Source organism: Saccoglossus kowalevskii, chromosome 5 (genome assembly GCF_978046115.1).
Source record: "Saccoglossus kowalevskii chromosome 5, keSacKowa6.1, whole genome shotgun sequence".
Classification (NCBI taxonomy): Eukaryota; Metazoa; Hemichordata; class Enteropneusta; family Harrimaniidae; genus Saccoglossus; species Saccoglossus kowalevskii.
The window spans coordinates 20,137,775-20,152,982 of record NC_140645.1 but is presented as its reverse complement, the minus strand read 5'-3'; the positions used below and the strand labels follow the sequence as shown (position 1 = coordinate 20,152,982).

Below are 15,208 nucleotides of genomic sequence, written 5' to 3'. Positions count from 1 at the left end.
TGTCATTCACATTACATGATGGCCAAAAGTCTGTCATGTTCTACTGGATGTGACAAAAGTACTTCTCGTCATTTGCCTGACCTATCTTTGTTACAAAGATTTCATGATGAGTGTGGAACACCATTTACCTTAAATGAAAACAATGTAATTTGCCCAAGGTGCTATAAAAAGTTCTATGACATTGGTATAAAATTACCGGATGGCATTCAGGCAAGTCGTCTAATGTCTAATGATGGTGATTTGGAGTTGGTTATTGATAAGTTCAACCAAATTGTTGGTGTAGGTTATAAAGATGGTTCTCAATTTCTTTTTATCTGCTGTAGAAAAAGCATTAATAGACAAACACGCTCTTTTATTAGTTGATGTTAAGAATGTTGTCTTTAAAGTCATCAAGGAAGAATATAAACTAGCAGCAGCAAAACAAATTCTTCTATAAAATGTTGAAGAAAAGTAATAGTTGGATTTTGACAGAATTGGCCCGGGAGTTGTTTCCTCAACATTCATTTGGCACAAACGGACGTTATTCAACTCTCCTATATAGGTCTGGTGTTGACACTAAAATAGCACTGCATTACTCATAAGTTGAAATCAGACATCTTCGTGTATCATAATTGACACAGTTGAAGACAAAATTAAGACACTGTAAAACTGATATAGTTATTTTTCACATGTTAGACACAGTAATAAACAAACTTAACTCACTTGTACAACATCAAGATGCTGATATTGTGACTAACGCTAAAATCACAAGATATATACTCTATTGATTTTGAATCTGTGGTAGGTGAGTTGGATCCCATTATCTGGAATGTGGTTGTGTAAATAACAGTGAATGATCAGTGTGTGCAGCCAAAACCGCAAACAGTTTTAAATTCTCATAATGATTTTGTGCCTGGTAGCTTGGATATTCATGCTACAATTGACAGCTTGCAACCAATTAAAATTTATGGTGATGGCAGATGCTTTTTTTGTTCAGTTGTTGTTAGAAATGATTTCCGGCTTCGGGTAAGTGAGCGGAGTGAAAATGGGCTGCCAAATGATATTGAATTACAAAAAAGGGAAATCAAATTACCTGACAAATTAAGACTTGAAACATCTAAGATAATGTAGGATAATCATGTGTATTTTGATGAGCTTGAAGATGCTCAGTTGGAGGTTTTGTTAGATGGGTCAAGGTATATGGATATTATTCATAGGGCTGAATGCATGGCTCAGCCCGATGAATATGCTGGTATGCCAGAAATGTTATCTGTTGTCTATGCTGCCATGTGTCCTCTCCACATATACACTCTGCAGGATGGAATTTTTTTTTAAATGGGAAACATATGGTAATTTTCTTTCACAAACTGAACTCGTATGTCTTCTCTATCATCCTGACATCCCTGGAAGGCCTGCTTTTGAACCGCAAACTCAAAAGCAAAGAAAGCATGTTTAGTGTTTTGGTGTTTGGTGAATTCAAATTTCTGCCCTATTGAGAAGTAAAATTGCCAATCTAGGGAAATATTTTGGTCAACACCATGTAACAAAAACAACCCAACCTCAAAAGTCCACAAGAGCTGAGCATTCACAGAATTCAGTTGAAAATATACATGCCGAATCGATACAACAATCACCAATATACACTCGGCCTGCCACAGTTAATCTTTCACTTTCCTAGTTTGAGCTGAGTGAAATAGAAGATAATAAATATACACTTTTGCAATCAAAAGGAATTGTTTATGTGCTACATAAGCATTCGTTGAATGTACACAACTCCAGTGATTTACTGCTTGACTTTAAAACCACACTCTCGATGAAGGAACCAAGAGATAGTGAGAAATCTACTTTTATATATCTTGGTATATTAAGTGAAAATGCAGACTCCCTTGAAACTGTTCATCAAGTTGTGAATATGCAGATTTTTCTGTCCGTCAATGGATTGTCCCCCATTGCCATAGTTTTTGTTTTAAAGTTCATTTGATTTTCGATGATCCACAGCGATTGGGCAGAAATTGGAGGAAGTTTCTTGGTTGCCAGGCCAATAAACGGAAATTGGTGGCCCCTATATTACAGAGGGATCAATGTTTCATTACTGCTGGTGATTTTGTTGGGACCAGGCGTGATTGTGCTATATATGTGACTAATTCAAATACTTGTGAAATTAGTAATATACTACGATTCATTCAAGCAAAATGTCTGTGTGTTGCCTGTCAGGTAAAGGTCCAGCAATGATTGTAGCGGTGCAATTACATTTTCTTTCACAGTTATCTTTTTAATATTATTATTTTTGTAATGTATTAGCTTAGTTTCTTTAACCTTTTATTCTTTCTTGAACATTTGTAACCATTGCCAATCCCTCCGGAGAATGTCAAATTATCTGTGAATTATCTACTGTAAACAGTGACTTAAGATAAAATATTCAGGAAACATCTGTTAAAAATATCACAGGAAGATTCACGTTGGTGTTTTTGCTCTGCTCCATGGGACCACTCACAACTCAGCGACAGAACGATACCAGCAAGGTTGTATAGTGTTTTTTAAACCTTGGACACGTTTTACGACACTGACTTAAAAAAGTACAGCAGCAAAAAATTACAATTATAAAACTAAACTTACAAAATTACAAAACAAAAGAAAAAAAAAATACACTTATTTAAATTAATGATAAAAAATAAACTAAAACAAATAAAGGTAAATACACAAAAGTGTGGGTAACAAAAATAATAAAATGAGTATAATGTACAGTTGTGAATGAGAAAAAAGAATAAATATTTAATTATTCGGGAGGCATTGTTGTCTCATTTGAAATGCATTTTTTTCAGAAATTGCAAAAGGGAATGGACATGCGTTTGTTACTCATCACAAAAAATGATTATGTATTCATTTTTGTTATTTTTAAATTCTTTATTAATTGTTTCAGCCTCAATGTATAATTTATCTCTTTGGGTGCAGTACAGAGGACATTTTAACACAAAATGTTTCTCATCTTCTTATTTCATTTGTGTTGCAGGTCTTGCATATTCTGTTATTTAATGGAGTCTTGTTATGGCGACCTGTTTCTATCTTAAGGGTGTGGTTACTAAGTCTAAAGTCTAAGACCTGGAACAGCTTGGTGTCATATGTGCAAATCCAAGTCTGATTTAGAGTTTTTTCCCCGAGGTTTTCTGCATACTATCCTCGACAAAGTACAAATAATTAATCAACTATCCACCATGACCGCTCATTATTGGTAAGTTTTTCTATATGAAATAATAATAATAATAATAATAATAATAATAATAATAATTTTATTGCATCCGTCTAAAACGATTTACATAGGGTAAGTACAGCAAAATAGAGTTTAAAAATAATAACAAAGTATATGTAAAAATATTATACTACCTCAACATTATATGATAGATACTAATTTGAACCGCTTTAACATGGATGAAAACAAAAACAGCTATGGTAAAATATTATGTGATCTATGTAAATATTGTAACTTGAGAATTCTAAATGGTCGCAAGTCCACAGTTTAACATGTTATTTGGATCATTGCCAGATTTCAACATTACTTAATGTGCACACTACACAACATGAACACACTAAATTAGAGCCAATGCCTAGGAAGTGGAAATGGGATAAATTATCAGTTTTTAAAAGATAAATTAGCATCAAAAGATATACAGAATAAGAGAGTTTAATAACACAATTTTAAGTCATAAAAATGTGAATATAGCAACCCAGAAATTTAATCAGCTATTAGAGAGTTCTACCCCAGATATTTTTAATAAAATAAAATCCAATAAAAGTATTCACAAAAACAAACAATACACAATGCACCCATAGTAAACGTGATCTAATGGATTGTGCAAAGTTTATAAATACATTTCCATTTAATATGCAATTAAGACAAACTTTTTTTTAAAAAACAAAATTTTCAAGAAACTAATACAACAAAAGAAAAACAAATCCAAGAAAATTATCTTAATAAACTCACGACTCTTCAACAAGGAAAATCAACAGAATTTTGGAAAATTATCAAGCATATGAAAAATATGAATCAAAATAGTGATAATCCAATTGCAGCAACTAAAGGGGTGGAATATTATGCAACACTAAAAAATAAAAGATGATAATAGTTTCCAGCATAATATAATAAAAGAATTACCAGAGCATTAAGAGAAAATGATAGTAAATGATCACTTAGATAAGGTTACTAGTGAAAAAGAAGTTAGTGAAGCACTGAAAATGCTAAAATCCCCCCCAAAAAAACAACAGGCTTGGATGGTTTCTGTTTAGAACTATTAAAATACAACTCAAAATATCCAAAAAATCATTATAACCTGACCAACAGGCTAAATGGGACAAAACATCAATTGAAAAAATCAATATTAAGTTCTGCAAACAAATCTTACAAGTAAATGAAAAAATCTTGTAACTTAGCATCAAGAGCAGAGGTGGGCCATTAGTCACTACTGTTCAGTGCAAAAGTTCAAGCAATTAATTACTGGTTGCATATAAAGGAACTCCCAGATGATAATCAAACAAAACAGGTATACATAGAATAAACACAACACAATACTATACAATACAAATGGCTAAATGCAATACATACATTATTGAAAGACAATTCACTAAACTTCATAAAAGAAAAAACACTAACTATGAAACAAAAAAATCAAATTTTACAAACTTCCAGTTTCTGGGGAAAATTATCAACCATATGAAAAATACGAATCAAAATAGTGATAATCCAATTGCAGCAACTAAAGGAATGGAATATTATGCAACACTAAAAAATAAAAGATGATAATAGTGTCCAGCACAATATAATAAAAGAATTATCAGAGCATTAAGAGAAAATGATAGTAAATGATCACTTAGATAAGGTTACTAGTGAAAAAGAAGTTAGTGAAGCACTGAAAATGCTAAAATCCCCCCCAAAAAACAACAGGCTTGGATGGTTTCTGTTTAGAACTATTAAAATACAACTCAAAATATCCAAAAAATTGTTTAACATTATTTTGAGTAGCTCAGTTTTCCCAGATATTTGGAATTTAAGTTGCATCACTCATCTTTATAAAAAAAAAAGGAGACACGCTAGACCCTCAAAATTACAGGGGCATGTCAGTTTCAAGTTGTAGTGATAAAGTCTTATGTTCTATCATAAATAAATGCATAAACTGAAAAAAAAAATACTCAAAAACAACCAGGTCGGCTTCAGAAAAACACAAAACAACTGATCAAATTTTTGTATTAAAAACTCAGAAACACATAAAAAATAAACAAAAACTCTATGTTTGTTTTGTAGATTTTGCCAAAGCATTCAACACGGTATGGAGATTACTATAAGCTATTAAAAAAAATAATGGCAAGATTTACAAAATAATATCAAAACATGTATTCTAACACAAAAGCTTGTAAGTAATTATATAAGCAAAGAATTCGCTATTAGTAGAGGAGCAAAACAGGGATGTATAATTAGCCCAACTCGTTTCAACATTTTAATTAACGATTCAAAGAATAGTTTGGATAATGCCAATACTGAATCACTACTCCTGAATAATAACACTGTTAACTCTATTTTATATGCAGATGATTTAGACCTCATTTCCACTACCCAGGCCTTGAATCTTTCAAAAACTCAGGTTATAATTTTTGGGTCATCAGCATTGAGAAATAAATACCAATTCAGTTTTGGAAATGATAACATTCAAACAACAAACATTTATACATACCTAGAAATCACAATAAAATCAAATGGGAGTTTCGTTGATACAATGTTAAATTTAGCAGGTAAAGCTGGTAAATCAATTTATATCATGAACAAAGTACTTTTAGGAAATCTAGACATTTTCTTAAACCAATTTTGCTTAATGGCTCAGAATTATGAGCCCTAGACATGCAGGACATTCAGGACAATGCTAAATAGGACAAAACATCAATTGAAAAAATCAATATTAAGTTCTGCAAACAAATCTTACAAGTAAATGAAAAAATCTTGTAACTTAGCATCAAGAGTAGAGGTGGGTCATTATCCACTACTGTTCAGTGCAAAAGTTCAAGCTATTAATTACTGGTTGCATATAAAGGAACTCACAGATGATAATCTTACAAAACAGGCATACCTAGAACAAACACAACACAATACTATACAATACATATGGCTAAATGCAATACATACATTATTGAAAGACAATTCACTAAACTTCATAAAAGAAAAAACACTAACTATGAAACAAAAAAATCAAATTTTAAAAACTTCCAGTTTCTGGGGAGAAATGATTTCCAATGAAAATAGCAAACTGAGAACATATGCTAAATTTTAATAACACAATTTTGAGTCATAAAAATGTGAATATAGCAACCCAGAAATTTAAGGTAGAGATGCAGGTTGGGAGACTATATTTCTAATTGCCTCTAATTACTGTAATTACATGAGTAAAATATACTTTTTACCAATCAAGTTATATATCATTTGAAAGAGTTTTATTTAAACTTTTGAGTTTTATGGTTTACAATAATGTACTATGATACCATATTAAGTGGTGTTGATTTTGGGTTAAAATCATGCATTTTAGGTGAAAGTGTACTTAAAACTATTTAACTTTTGAATGCATACCCTGATTTTAATTTAAGAACACTTATTTAAAACTTCTGTTTACTAGGAACATAATGGCTTATTTATTAGTGCTTCCATTGAAAAGCTTTTACACAGTGCTCTTTGAAACATTCACATTTTATAAATCGTCCACAGTTAACAGAGCCGATAATTGGCAGCGCTATTGTTTCTGTTCCAGTAAAGACAGTGAAACCATTCGAAGCCATTTACTTAGGATAGACCTGAATAATGACCCATGAAAATTTCATCAAAAACAAATGAACCGTCTAGAAGTTAAATAGTTTTAAAGTTGAAATTTGGAGTAAAGAATGAAACTGAGATAATCGCCATTTTGTAAAAAAAAGTTTTAAAACGAATCATTCGCTTCATATGTGTAACAGAAATTCCTAGAAATACACCATTCACTGTAATTTGCCGATGTTAAATCGTCAGGTAAAAAAATAAAATAAAAAAATTTACAATTCGAGGGAAACGGACAAAAAATCGTCCGCGAAGTCTCAACCTAGCGTGAAAACTGTCATGGCGTTGTGTTATCAATTCCACTGAGGGAGGGACACAATGGATTACGTAAAGCCGATGACTTATTCATACAGTTATATAAACATAGCGATCGCCATTGGGTGGGTTGAGTCTAAATTTACCTTCCCTCAAACCTTTAAAAAATACTTTGTATGACGCAGTTTCAGTGGACCGTTCGAAGTTAGACGACCAGGTTGAAAAGGGCCCTAATATTTTACTACACAACGACTATTCGCAAACACCGGTGAAACAAAATCGAAATAAAGTCACATTGGAAAGGGAACTATTGTAAATCGATGCAGGTTTCATTCAACTACAGACGAGACAGGTCAATGCAAATTAAACGAACCCTGACCTCTGGAAATACCTCATTCATATAGTTCCTTAGTACCAGAGGTCGCCGATCACGACCATACAACGTAGTTTGCGACATCGCTACCGGTGCGTGCTAGCTGACAAGGGGGTTTTCGATTAAGGTAACCAAGATGGCATCGCAGAGTGCATGATTTTTCCGCGGTGTTTAAAAACAGCATTTCATTGCCGATTTTTCGGTAATTTCCAGGGTATTTTTTTTATTTTTAATTAACCGAGCATTTTATGTTTGTGTATTTTGGCACTGAAAAGTTAGTTATCGATGACAGCAACAGCAGTGTTGTTTGTCAATTGCATCACAATTTATTCAGCACGATAATCATTACATCGAAACGAAAAATGTTTACTTCAGTTTTAAAACGCCGTTGGAGTAAAAATTTGTGGAAACATTTTTTAGTTTCGCCAACAATGCGAAAAAGCTTGAAATCTATGCACCAAGAAAACAAAAAAAATTGTGGCCTTGTTTTCCGCGAAAATTAAATCGCCCTATCGACGCTACCTCCTACATGAAAATAAATGAAAAACCAATTTATTTAAGGGTGAAAAAGTTTACTTATCAGTTACAAGTGTATGTTTTGTTTCATTCCGCTTGCATGCTGGAAGCGTCTACGTCTTGTCTGTTTTTGTAGTTTGCTAGTTGATCGCGCTTGAGGTAAGTAAACAGAGAGCCATGACAGGAAGTCGCACACCGGCTGCTCCGTAACTGGGGCTAGCAATCATTTGCTTAAAACATCAACAGTGACTTGTCAATCAAAGAGAAACGCAAACAAACTTTCGGGACTTTTAATCACATACGCGTGCCTCGGTTTTCTATATTTTAAAATTGATTTTTGAGTATGTTCCAACAATGACAATGCTCCGAAATTTTAACACTATCTAGCCAAGACTGTCTGGGTGAGAAAAAGCAAAAAAAAAAAAAATTCACGAAAAATGCCCACGAACCTGCATCTCTACCTTAATCAGCTATTAGAGAGTTCTACCCCAGATATTTTTAATAAAATAAAATCCAATAAAAGTATTCACAAAAACAAACAATAAACAATGCACCCATAGTAAACGTGATCTAATGGATTGTGCAAAGTTTATAAATGCATTTCCATTTAATATGCAATTAAGACAAACTTTTTTTTTAAAAACAAAATATTGAAGAAACTAATACAACAAAAGAAAAACAAATCCAAGAAAATTATCTTAATAAACTCATGACTCTTCAACAAGGAAAATCAACAGAATTTTGGAAAATTATCAACCATATGAAAAATACGAATCAAAATAGTGATAATCCAATTGCAGCAACTAAAGGGGTGGAATATTATGCAACACTAAAAAATAAAAGATGATAATAGTGTCCAGCATAATATAATAAAAGAATTATCAGAGCATTAAGAGAAAATGATAGTAAATGATCACTTAGATAAGGTTATTAGTGAAAAAGAAGTTAGTGAAGCACTGAAAATGCTAAAATCCAAAAAAACACCAGGCTTGGATGGTTTCTGTTTAGAACTATTAAAATACAACTCAAAATATCCAAAAAATTGTTTAACTTTATTTTGAGTAGCTCAGTTTTCCCAGATATTTGGAATTTAAGTTACATCACTCATCTTTATAAAAAAAAAGGAGACAAGCTAGACCCTCAAAATTACAGGGGCATGTCAGTTTCAAGTTGTAGTGGTAAAGTCTTATGTTCTATCATAAATAAATTCATAAACTGAAAAAAAAATACTCAAAAACAACCAGGTCGGCTTCAGAAAAACACAGAACAACTGATCAAATTTTTGTTTTATAATCTCAGAAACACATAAAAATAAACAAAAACTCTATGTTTGTTTTGTAGATTTTGCCAAAGCATTCAACACGGTATGGAGATTACTAAAAGTTATTAAAAATAACAATAATGGCAAGATTTACAAAATAGTATCAAAACATGTATTCTAACACAATGGCTTGTATTAATATAAGTAATTATATAAGCAAATAATTCGCTATTAGTAGAGGATCAAAACAGGGATGTATAATTAGCCCAACTCGTTTCAACATTTTAATTAACAATTCAAAGAATAGTTTGGATAATGCCAATACCGAATCACCACTCCTGAATAATAACACTGTTAACTCTGTTTTATATGCAGATGATTTAGACCTCATTTCCACTACCCAGGCCTTGAATCTTTCAAAAACTCAGGTTATAATTTTTGGATCATCAGCATTGAGAAATAAATACCAATTCAGTTTTGGAAATGATAACATTCAAACAACAAACAGTTATACATATCTAGGAATCACAATAAAATCAAATGGGAGTTTCGTTGATACCATGTTAAATTTAGCAGGTAAAGCTGGTAAATCAATTTACATCATGAACAAAGTACTTTTAGGAAATCTAGACATTTTCTTAAACCAATTTTGCTTAATGGCTCAGAATTATGAGCCCTAGACATGCAGGACATTCAGGACAATGCTAAATGGGACAAAACATTAATTGAAAAAATCAATATTAAATTCTGCAAACAAATCTTACAAGTAAATGAACAAATCTTGTAACTTAGCATCAAGAGCAGAGGTGGGCCATTAGTCACTACTGTTCAGTGCAAAAGTTCAAGCTATTAATTACTGGTTGCATATAAAGGATCTCCCAGATGATAATCTTACAAAACAGGCATACATAGAACAAACACAACACAATACTATACAATACAAATGGCTAAATGCAATACATACATTATTGAAAAACAATTCACTAAACTTCATAAAAAAAAACACTAACTATGAAACAAAAAAACAAACTTTAAAAACTTCCAGTTTCTGGGGAGAAATGATTTCCAATGAAAATAGCAAACTGAGAACATATGCTAAATTTAATCCAGAATACATCTTTTAGCCATATTTGAATGAACTTGACATTTATAAAAGGAAAATGTTAAACAAATTAAGAATTAGTAACCATACCTTAGCAATAGAGGATGGCAGATATTCAATTCCTAAGAAACTTATAAACAAAAGAATATGCAATAACTGTGACACAAATACAATTTAATACGGAGAACATTTTTTATTGAATTGCCGAAAATATAACACACACAGGGAAAACTTCATCCAAAAAGTTATGATACCACTTTCAACCAAAAATAAAAATACACAATTCACATATATACTATCAATAAAGTTATTATTATTGTTATTTCATATAGAAAAACTTACCAATAGTGAGTGGTCATGGTGGATAGTTGATTACTAGTTTGTACTTTGTCGACAATAGTATGCAGAAAACCTTGGGAAAAACTCATTCCTGAAAAATATCTAAGATTACATACAAAGTACGCAATTCAATGTCTAAAAAACAGGACGTAACTTTGTCAATTAAGTTCTATTAATATGCAATTTAAACAAGATAATGATATTATACAAGGGATACTAATTCAAATAAAAGGAAAAGAAGACAAACAAAATTTACAATATTTTCTATTACAAAAATATAAACTATATATATAAAAATGTTCAGCATCAAAAGCTCACTGATTATTTCAAGAGCATTAGTTTTCAACTCTTGTATAATAATATAGTTAAATAAATAAATAAGTCTAATGCTGTTGAGCTTGTTTGCTTTTGTTTTTTTGTTTTACAAATTATTTAGCCTTATATATTCCAGTTAGTATATCTCTTGGTTGCATATCTACTGAACCATTTGAGCACTGTATTTTTCCTCTGCCAACATTTGCTTATTTTCATGTATTTGTGGACTGACAGACATATTTTCCTACTGGTTTCAGGTTTTGATTAACATTCTGGCAATACATGGCAAAAATTATGCTAGATTTATTTTGAAAAAAGTGACAAAAGTTGACTTGGTACTCGGAAGTCGTCGCGAAACGTGTGTTCGAATTTCATGCGAATAAACAAAGAAAAAGGAGCATGTAGAACAACCAGACTGCGAAAGACATGTGATATGTGATATGTGTGGCAACATGTTAGTCGTTGTGCTGATTGAGAAGTGACACTGCAATTTACATCATCACGTCTAAGATCTTCATTTGGCTTGTAGCAAGCCAAGGGGTAGAAATGTTTCCTGATAAGCGTTTCAGAAATTCTGCCAGCTATGCTCATGATAATCTTTCCCATGCTTATGGTGCTGCAAGAATTCCTGAATGAGTGAGATGTGTTTTGTGTAGTATAATGTGTGTGCATGTCTTTGTATTGTATATGCAGTGCCATGATATTGTATGTGGTGCCAAAGGGAAGAATGGAAAATTTCCACCTTTTTTGTGATATAACATCATGGTGGTTATTTGTCAAGTTTTTGTATCCAGTAATATTCTCGTATAGTGCAAATGATCGCACAGCAAACTAAGCAAAGACTTATTGTAGTGGTGTCTATTTGAAATGATAACATAAATTTCTAGCCTCTTAATGACATCTAATAACATTCTGTGATTATTACCTTGAACAAAAACATGATAATGATAGTATACAAGGGATACGAATTCATCTAAAAGGAAAAAAAAAGAAATTGAATTTACTTTCAGTGAGCTTGCCAATTACATATGATCTGATTTCTATACATGCACTAAAAGCAAGGAAAATACATATAGATATTGTATATGGCTTAGGACGTATTGGTAAAACAAAACGTCTGCCAAATACACCATCACAAAGCAAGAGAAAATAAAATCTGCAAGACATAACAATATCCCGGGATGCATTTAAGCTGATAAGAAACTGACCTACTGTTGGAACAAAAGAAAGTATTGTATTTGGGATATTTAAACATTTACATCATACTGAGCTCCCCGGGGAGGGGTGACTCAATATTGAAACCTTACACCATGTGCGTTTTTGCTAAAAAATAATAGGCCCCTGGGCTGGCAGCACATTGGCAAACCATACCCCCTATTGCGGACGCAATGTAAATTTAGTACCCCCTAAAGCATACATATTGAAGAAAAAAACACCCCCTATTTCAGACATATATTGAGAATATCCCCTATTGCGAGGATTCTCTGCCGTTTTTTTTTTACACTCAATTGGAGTGTGATCAACTCAAATAAGTTACTGTGTATGCAACTCCTGTTGGTGTCATTTGTTGTTTGATGAAGTAAGATGAGAACTATTGACAATATTGACGCAATTTTATGTTCAGCTCCGAGTGACTTTGGCATGAATACAGGGCAGAAACCCCAGAAAAAAACAGGAGCTGAATGCGAATGAGGCAGGGGCGCGAATAGAGTTTCGGAAGTATGGATGGCTGGAGAATGACTTTCTGTGTGCGGTTTATTGTAATCGACGAAATGAAACGAAACGGGATAACACACATAATGAAAATTAAACTGTAATCAGTGAAAATGGGTTTTATACGCACAATATTTACATAATATTTGCCTAAAATAATAATATTTAATACGCATATGGCTCTTTTCTCTAATTACATATAATCAAAAATCTGTATTCAGCGAAACAAGGGTCTAACACGTACAATATTCACAATTGTCGGACGAAACTTACCAGTATATTTCCCTTTCAGTAGTGTATATAACTAGATAATAGATTTGCCGAAAATAACGGGATTTTAATTAGAGAGTGGTTCTTTTCGCTAATTATAGATATATAGAAGAGATTATGTAAATTAGATTTATTTCCTGTCTTTACTTTAAGTGCAAAAGGGGCCTATTTGCTTCACGTGGGAAGCAAATAGGAAGTGAAAAACACCCCGCTTTCCCACTAAATTTGGAACGCACATGGGGTAGTAACAGCATATAGAGTGACCCCCGGGACTGAGCTATAAGCTTCTTGGTAAAATACAACACTGGCCAATCCCGAGGAGCAAGCACAGCATGTGACTCCATGTAGGATTTCAGTTGTGGTATTTGGCAAAGAGTACACCACAATTTATAAAGATCTTCTTTGATTGCATCTATCAGTACAGTTGTATCAAGACTGTTTAATTCTTCTGTATCCACATCTGTGTATGATCTATAGAAAATAATGGATAGTATGTGAAAATTATTACAATTTGTTTTATTTTATTTGTAAATGTTCTCTATATTAAATATCAGAACATGATGTATATCCTGTAGTGTGGTTTGAAGACTGAAATCTAGAAAGCTACACTCACTTTAGATTTAGGTAAGTAATCTTAAATTGCATATTAGAAGAAATTAATTGACAAATAAATTATGTTTTTAGGCATTGATTTGCTTGCTTTGTATCTATAAACATTCTCTCGGAAGCGTGGACAGAAAAACTGAGCGAGTAAATTGTTATGAATTATTAAAATTCTCTCCTCATATTATTTTACCACCTCTAACAAGGATTTGCTGCTCGTCTTTCTATATGTATACCTGTCTGAAATATACATTGTGAAATCAAATGTTAGGTATATATAGGCCTAGTCCACCTCTACACAGTGAAATTGTACACTATGAGGTTCTTATTATAAGGATACAACAAAATTTGCACAATTACAGTACAACAGAAGTATTACATGGTAATTGCTGATTTGCAAGTTTGTAGGATGTAGATACCATGGTTGATATAGCGAAATTATGTCAACCTGCTACTTATTGTATTGTACTTATTGTCTGACAGATGTATAACATACCTGTGTATTGTTGTAGGACCATCAGATGGAAGATGGAGTGATAGAATATATCCAGGAGGATAGTTGCTATGTGCACAGCCTGACGTGTTTCCAGCTGATTCGTCCCTGATGTTAACGACTTTAAACCATGAATAATATGAAAGTCATCAATAAGTATTATGGTCTATTTTTTGAAATAATAACAAAATTAAAACTGGCGCATCATAATAGTTGTATATAAAATCTTGCAGTTAGTAAATATCAAATTACTATTACCAACATCAATATATTGACAGTATTCTCATTGTATAATATGATTTACGATGCTCAATAAAATGGATATAATGAAATGCATTTGCTGAGTAGTGTTATTTCTTATTTCTATATGTTATATTTATAAGTTTCGTATACCATTATTCTCCCTGAAACCCAAATTAAATTAGAGCGCCCTCATTTTTGTTAGCATGAAAACTAATCACAGGCTGTCTTTATACAATTGGCATTCCAGACTCCATGGATGTTTTGATCAAAATTGATGAAACCACTTAGGGATATGAAAGTATCCATAGAATTAATTACTACATACTTAAAACTGCCAAAAGATGCTAGCATAGCATCATGAACAAAACACCATTCAATTATACATACTGGTTTTAATATCATCAAATTGACATCAGTTACAAACTCATCAATTTAATGCATCCTTTATTAGTGGTTAAACTGTACTTATTCTAGTCTCAGAAACGTTTCTCGAATAATATTCAAAACAAACAACAAAATTTTCTATTACAAAAATATAAACCTGATAGACAAATTAGAGGACATTTTGAGACAGTTGCTTTTTAAAAATGTTCAGCATCAAAAGCTCACTGATTATTTCAAGTGCATAAGTTTTAAACTCTTGTATAATAATACAATGTATAGTTAAATAAATAAATAAGTCTAATGCTGAGCTTGTTTGCTTTTTTTTTGTTATGTTTTACACTTATCTAAATGATTTAGCCTTATATATTCCACTTAGTATATCTCTTGGTTGCATATCTACAGGTAACTGAACCCTTTGAGCACCATATTTTTCCTCTGCCAACATTTTGCTTATTTTCATGTATTTGTGGACTGAACATACATAATTTCCTACTGGTTTCAGGTTTCGATCAACATTC

At 32.1% G+C, this 15,208-nt stretch overlaps 1 long non-coding RNA gene and 1 pseudogene across 1 annotated transcript in view; one reads left to right on the top strand and one right to left on the bottom strand.

Moving 5' to 3' along the window:
- LOC144347556 (uncharacterized) overlaps positions 1 to 14,399 on the top strand; it is a 33,055-nt gene extending 18,656 nt beyond the window's left edge. Inside the window, exons 2-4 of the long non-coding RNA XR_013419692.2 lie at positions 2,990 to 3,208; positions 13,522 to 13,591; positions 14,083 to 14,399. This is a non-coding gene — a long non-coding RNA (uncharacterized LOC144347556). The remainder of the gene's footprint in view (positions 1 to 2,989; positions 3,209 to 13,521; positions 13,592 to 14,082) is intronic.
- On the bottom strand, positions 11,277 to 13,431 carry LOC144347470 (uncharacterized; annotated as a pseudogene).
- Positions 14,400 to 15,208: the final 809 nt, after the last annotated feature.